We start from the raw sequence: 8,216 nt of genomic DNA on the forward strand, positions 1-8,216 counted from the left end.
ACGAGGCACAACTTGTTGATTATTGTTCATTGGAGGCTATTGGAAGTTGTTGAAGTTGGGGTTATAATTGTTGGAGTTGTTGTTATTGAAGTTGTTTTTCCTTGGCTGAGTCTGTTGATACTGTTGATGATTTTGTTGGTTTCTTGGTTGGTTTTGAAATTGGTTCACTTGAAAGTTCCTTGGCATGTTGCATTCTCTAGCAAAATGACCTGGCTGTTGGAAATTATACCAGATGGCCCTTGACTTGTCAAACCCAATCCTTTCATTTGGCCATGATAGGAGTGATCTACCAGTTCTGTTATACAGCCTCTTGCTTCTGAGTGCCAACATGGCAGCTTGCCATTCCAAATCCATGTTCTCCAAATAATCAGCATCTATATGTTCTAGATCATCTTGTACAATGCTTGTATGAACCATATTCTTTGCAACAAAAGCATTATAAGACTCAGTGAACATTGAGAGCAATCCATGATAATCTGATCCATGACTTCCATTACCACCAACATAGGGTGCATGTCCACTAGCCATTGAGGCTGAATCATTCTCTTCCAAGAGTTGGACATTGAACCTTTGCTGGTTTCCATGATGAGTTGTACTACCACCAACAAAAGATTTATTTGTATCAACACCATGCTCTACTGGTTCTTCAATGATGGGAATCTGTTGTTGATTCTTGGTTGACAAGTTGCCCATGGGTGCAATGAGAGCATTAGTGACCTGAAAACATGGCTTCTCTTCTTTGATTATTTCATTTTCAATCATTTCTATCTCTGCATCCTGAAGGAAACCCACTACATCATCCACCTTCAGATCATTGAAATTTGGCTTTTGAAGGATGAATTTGCAGGCAGTGTACCACTCCTTAGGCATTGAGTTAAGCAGCTTGGTATTCAAGTCAAAGTCAGTCATAACATAATCAGTGGTTCTTAGCTCATTCACAATTGCCAAGAATCTTTCCAGGATTGACTTTAAATCTTTCTCCTTCCTTATATTTGAACCTCTATAGCTATTGTTTGAGTCTTTGCTTCTTGATGTTCTTCAATTCAGTGTTTCCCTCAAATATTTCAAGGATTGCATCATACATAGCCTTAGCTGTGGTGTGATCTGCAACCTTGGTCAATATTTCCCATGACAGACCTAGCTTTATCATGGCTAAGGCCCTGCCATCTACTTTTCTCATTCTGTCTCTTACAGCAGCAGTTGAATTAGCACCATTAGTAGTGTCTTGCGGACCATTCTTGATTGAATTCCATATATCCACATCATTATAGCAAACGACTGCTTCAAATAAGACTTTCCATTTTGTGAAGTTTTCCTGTCCATAGAGTCTAGGAATCTTATTAGTAGAGACTTTTTGTTCTTCGTAACCAGACATTTTTGAAAAACAAAATCAGTAGATTTGTAAAAGACAAGTTTTAAAACAATCAGATCTGAAAAACTGGTTATTCGGATATGATGAATCTGGTGCGAATAGAACAAGAAAGGAAAGTAAAAATTCAAACTTTAATTGAAATAAGGAAGAGAAAACACCGGAAAGATGTAGATCTGGAAAGAAATGAAGAACAGAGCCGATGCCGTCACTCTTTTATGGAACAGTGTTATGATGATGTCATTGTTCTTCAAATCTTCAATCAGCAACGAATTCTTACTAAAATAGCAGTGACCGGCTCTGATACCACTTGTCAGGTCCCCGGATTGTAGGTAGATCGTTAACAAATTATGTCATAACTCACACAATGATGTGTTGACAAGATAGTTAATGACGGGTTGCTATATTTAGAAAGAAAACCGTTTGTTAAAGGCAGAATCAATAACAAACGACTTGGTTGCTGAGTAATCAATCAAAGTTAACTAACACACACAAGTTTCACTCAAAAGATTTCATTCATATAAAGTTAATCATACAAATGATAATCTATCTAGGGTTTCTTGAGAGGAAAGTTTGTCCGTACAATACTAAGAACGGTTGTCGCTCAATAAATATTCTCACTTAATATCGTATTCAGCCGCTTTTTCCGTGTCTTGAGGTGTGACCTAAATATTCCTTTTATAGGACAGCTGTCATTCCTTCTAGAAACTCTAAATATTTCGTACAAATCCAAATTACATATTCAAAATAATCCTAAGTGTAAAACAAGTCTTCCGGGTAGGCTTTGTAGAAGTAAACTTCTCCGAGTAGACTTTGTGCTCTGCCTACCTTGTTAGGCTTGGTAACCTTGAAGTGTGCCTGGGAACAGTTCCCCGGGTATGCTTTACTTGGAGTATTTTCCAAACCAAGCAGACTTCAATCTTCTTGATTATATCAGACTTTGCCCGACATAATCCAATGAGCAACCTTGTTCTTCAATGGCCCATCAACTCCTTGCTTGGAATTAGCTTATTAGCAAAGTGTGCTTGGAAGCACTGTACCCTGCTTGAGTTGAACCTCCCCCGATGTTCTTTGAGATATTTCTTTACACATCAAGCTTACTTGGACCACCGTATTATTAAAGAATACCTTGCTCGATCTTTCAATTACTTGGCTTCAAGAGCTTGGTTAGCCAAGAGCTTACTCTGAAGTAAACCTTACTCAGCTATGAAGAACAAACCTGCTTGATATAGTGAACCTTGCCCGGGTATACACAAAGAGTGAACCCTGCCCGGATATCCACTAAAGAAGACTTCTAGAAGATAACCTTGCCCGAAGGGCAAAATATCATGCCCCACTAAGTAAAATCTTGCTCGGATATCTTAGGTGTGCCTGGTTCCATACTTAGTCATTTCTGAGGAGGTTGAGAAGATTTCAATCTTCAAATATAATCAGTTTTGTGTCAATTCTTGACTCAACACATCTTAATCAATCTGATCCCAAAAAGGTTTATCAAAATTACATGAAGACCGAGTGATTAAATTTTGTTTTATTTATTTATTTTTTAATCCTTATTTTTATTTTACCTTTTAATTACTCTCGTCGAAAAGATTGCTATAAGGAATCTGTTTTTAAATCCATGGATCTCATTCGTATTGGGCCTTAAAAAATCTCTATGCCCTTGTAACCCTTTAACTGTTACTCTGGACTTGTTAATTTGGGCCTGATCACTATCTAGTTCTCGGCCCATCAGGGTTTACGGCCAATCTTGAAGATTTTGATGTATAAAAAGTTTTCTGATTATTATTGTTTTCATAATTTCAAACTAGTTTATCTCTCCAGCCAAAAACCCCTTGATCTTCCTTGCTAATCAAGACAAACAAGATCTTATATCTCAAACTATTTCATGATCTTTGCTTAATTACAGGTAAATGAATGAGAAAGAAAGCATGTCCGGTCCACTATGAGTGGTGTTGAGGCCTGATTGGTGCTAGATATTGTTTAGAATTAGTGATTGATTCAACTGTGAATTGTATTGTAATGTATGGAGAGGTTATTGAAGTTGCAGGGTTGGTTATCAATGAGAAAGAAACCCCTTGATGACCCATTTCTCGAGGAGAAACTCAAAGGACTTTGAACCGAGATCATCGTGTATCATCAGATCTAGGTTTTTCGGGTCATTTGACCGAAAACGTTTGGTCAAACAAAGAGTTCTCGGTTGACTGTTGACCGAGAATTCCCTTTGTTGACCGAGAACCCCCTTGTGTGACAGAGAACTTATGTTCTCGGTGGATCTGGACAGAAAACACCTATCTTGGACCGAAAACTAAATCTTTGGACAGAGAACTCTCCCAATGACCGAAACCAATATTAAATTAACTTTATTTTACTTTAGTGACCAACTTTGTTTGAGTTTATCATTTTTGGTCCATGCAGTTTGGAAAAATAGATATTTTTCCTTATAGCATTGAATTATTATTAAATTAAGTAAATGGGTTTATTAACTTGACTCGTTTGTTGCAGAAATGACCGATCAAGCACCTTTAAAGTTTGTAGACACTCATAATATAGCTGGATGCTTGTATGATCCACCCTTGGTGCATAAAGAATTCAAATACTTGATTGTGGGGCTTAACACATGCAGGATTTCTCACGCTATACGAGAAACTCCTATTATATGCAAGAAAATGGTGACGAAGTTCTGGAACAACGCCTCTATTAATCAACAGGGTGTCGGGGGAGTTGTTACCATTGACTCCAAGATTCAAAAAAATCCGGTCGTCGTCTCAGAGGCCATTATTCGCGAGGTGCTGCTGTTTGGGATTAAAGTTCGTATACAAAGGCCTTCATGAATTGGTCAAATTCGGGAAGTTTGTTGAGACAGAGGCTACTTCTGCTAGTGTTTTGATTGCTGAGAAACATGTGACACCTGCTCAAAGGTTCATTGCTTCGTTTGAAACCATTTCAGATGATAATGAAATTGAAACTGCTCCTACTGCTGATCAATTAAAGGATTTAGAGAAATTCAAAGAACAGCTCCAGTCGACTGCATTGAAACCTCCTCAATCAGTCACTAAGACACAAGATGAAGAGATTCCTGAAGAACCAGCCGCCGATCTTATTCACGAAAGCGAAGAAAGAAAGATCCAAGACCCGGCGTGCTGGTTACTGAAGCTACAATAACAACAACAAGCCAGCAACCAAAACGTGAGTCGGAAACTGCTGAGACTCACGTTGATACAAGCTCACTAATTGCGGAACCTCAATCACAAGAACAGATTTTTGATTATATAGAACATGAATTCGATTTTGAGCCTGATATTCCATTCGTTGACGAGCCATCGGGATCATCTAACCCAATTGACCAGTCTAGCTCAAGCGCTGCTGAGAAAATTGCTCACATCCTTGCTATGCAAGACAAATTATGCTGGATAACAGCAAGGGAATTACACTTGATGTTGAACCCGTGGATGTACAAGCCTTAAAACGTTGAGTCTTTGAACTCGAACAAGATTCGGTTGTAAAGGATGTGCACATCCAAGAACTTGAAGCCAGCAACATAGATAAAGATTCAAAGATCAAAGAGCTTCAGTCTAATATGGGTGGTCTTACTGCTATGTACCTGGACCTATAACAGAAACTTGTTCAAAAGTTTGGAGATGAATTCAAAAGCAGTGAAGGCATTTCCTCAAAGATGCCTGTTGATGATAAAGGTGGTAGTTCTAGTGGACGCACAACTTCAAATATAAATGCATCTGATCCACTAGAATAGTATCTATATGCACCTTCAAGAACTGCTGAGCAATCCGACAGACTTCAAAAGAAGATCCTTATCATGAAGAACTCAAACCAAAATGTTGAATCTCTTGATCATCCAGAAAAGTTTATCGTTGAGTTCAAGAAAGGGTTCTCTGACAAGTATGGTGATAGGTCTGGAGTTATGTAATGGGGGTTCGATGTTGACAAGTCCATGTGGTGGGTAAAGCGAAAGTCCGGGAACACTGAGTATTATAAGAAGATGAAGGACTTTGGATCTTGGACGAAGGTGGATATTAGTGACCTCATCAATGTTCCATTTCATAATCCAAACAACGACAAGAGGGCTATCGATTTTTGGAACTTCTTGAGGAAACAAGTTGATAAGGGATTCCCAGACATGTCAACAGCTGAGTCGTTTTTGAAAAAGGCCAAGGGAGTTAGAGACCCAAAGACCGGAAAGACGATGGTCAACGTGATGTGGCCTGCAACCAACAAAGCATCTCACATTCCTCTATCCATTTCTATCCCAGAGGGATCACTTGATGAGATGCAGTTCTGGATGTATGACAGTGAAACTGCTACAATTGTCATTCGTCTACGAAAGGGACAGTTTAGGTTCTTCGATCCACGTGATTTACTGAAATTCCATGAATGAGACATCAAGACTCTAGGCAAATTTCAGATTGTGGCTGAACCATTGTTTGAGCCGCTAAAGAGTACACAAGAATGGTGGGATCAATTATAAGAACGGGCTTGTGGTTTGGAGGATACAGAGAAGCAGATGCTAACATTCTGGAGCATGATTGAAGACAAAGATACAAACCAAGGGGGAGACTGTTGGGCCTATACTAGTTGGGTTTGTACTTTATTTTTGGGCTTGTTAATATTTCGTTTTAGGCTTATATGTAAAACGAGATCCTAGTGATAAGATATATATATATATATACACATGCTAGTTTAAATAAGATATATCTATAATATATATGAACGAAAGCATAAAAATCCTACGTGTTGCGATGTGATCCCTCCCCCTTTTTTTGGAGTCACCAGATATGCTTAATTTTTAAATCGAGTCTTCTCATGCATTTGACCTAAATTCACGAATATGGGTCTTATCAAACCCAAATACTTCTTAAACGGGTTATAACATCTCATTAAATTAAAAACTAATATCACCAAATATTTGATATAAAAATCCTATAAAGTAGAAATATACTAAAAATTAATATATGATTTATTTAAATATATATATATATATATATGTATATATATAGATATATATACATATATATATAATTCATAATTAAAAAACCAATTTTATAGTAAAAAAAATAAACGTGTCTTGGGTCTCATCAAACCCATATAGCTTTTAAACCGGGTTATAACATCTCATTTATTTATGAAACAATTTATCATCAAACCATAAGTATATTATTAACTTTCATACAATAAAAAAAATTTCAAAAAACAAATATATATTAGAAATAAATAATATAACCCCCCCCCCCCCCCGGTAATACGGGGGATGAAAAGTAGTATATATATCATTATATGTATTATAATAGATAACTGCTACGTTCATGTTTAGATAATTACTTACATTGATTATTCATAATTTTTTATAATAATTTAGCGAATTACATTCATGTTCAGGTGCTATTCACAAAAAGATTTAAAACAAAACTAAGTTTAAATGCATAAAACCCCTATTTGTAAACAAAATAAAATAAAGTAATATTGAAAATAGAAGGTGCGTCATTTTACCACTTCAAAAGAATTAATATTGAAAACTGGGTTATAAATCTTTTAAACCGGGTTATAACATCTCATTTATTTGTGAAACAATTTATCATCAAACCATAAGTATATTATTAACTTTCATACAATAAAAAAAATTTCAAAAAACAAATAAATATTAGAAATAAATAATATAAAACACCCCCCCCCCCGGTAATACGGGGGATGAAAAGTAGTATATATATCATTATATGTATTATAATAGATAACTGCTACGTTCATGTTTAGATAATTACTTACATTGATTATTCATAATTTTCTATAATAATTTAGCGAATTACATTCATGTTCAGGTGCTATTCATAAAAAGATTTAAAACAAAACTAAGTTTAAATGCATAAAACCCCTATTTGTAAACAAAATAAAATAAAGTAATATTGAAAATAGAAGGTGCATCATTTTACCACTTCAAAAGAATTAATATTGAAAAAAAAAACAGAACCTAACACCAAATTGATGCGCGTTTGCAAAGTGGTACTCGTTTTTGTTACAAAAAGTGATCCTCTAAAATTGGTTGCCACAATAGCAACAAAACAGCTAGCTAAGCGTCACAAAAATTTCTACTCGATAACCGGTTTACAAATCGGAATGTATACATTTTCAAACTGAAACAATAGCAAAAGCAGCCCATAAATGCAGCAACATTGCTGCAAAACTTGTACATGTAGTGTAGTCAAAGTTCCAGCCGGTTCACACACTCAATAGTCGAAAGCATGCTTTTTTCATGCGGAAATGTAGTCAAATCTGCAGCTTTTCCTCTTCGGGCTAGCACCCAAGGGTGAATAGTAAAAGTATGAGGCACATCCACTACTATAATGCTAGTCAATTGCTCATGAAACCTGTCATTTCAAAAAGCCATAAAAATCACATCATATAGAAGATATAATGATGCATAAACATAAAAAGAAGCATTAAAATGTAAATAAGATTTTCTAGTTCACATGAACCATTATAAAAAAACATTATAATGTAATTAAGATTGTCTAGTTCACAAAACCAATATGAATTTATAATAAGTTCTAATATTAAAAAAAATCAATATACTATGTTCACTGTTTATGATCAATAATGAGAACCATGAACCTGTGGAAGGGTTTATATCAGCAAGTGTGACAACAAATTTCAAATTTGGAAAACAAACCACACGTGTTCATATTTCCTCATCTCTCGTGCACATCAATGAATCAAAATTAACACCTTTAGAATTCAGAATCACTAAATCACAGAATATGTTGCTATAACTATATAAAATGTGCACTGCAAAGCCTAAAATCAAAACTTAATATGCACCCGAATCATAAATGAAAAAAAG

This window comes from Bidens hawaiensis, unplaced genomic scaffold (assembly GCF_021521415.1).
Source record: "Bidens hawaiensis isolate Kalapana, Puna unplaced genomic scaffold, B.hawaiensis_p1.1 tig00015383_1, whole genome shotgun sequence".
Lineage (NCBI taxonomy): Eukaryota > Viridiplantae > Streptophyta > Magnoliopsida > Asterales > Asteraceae > Bidens > Bidens hawaiensis.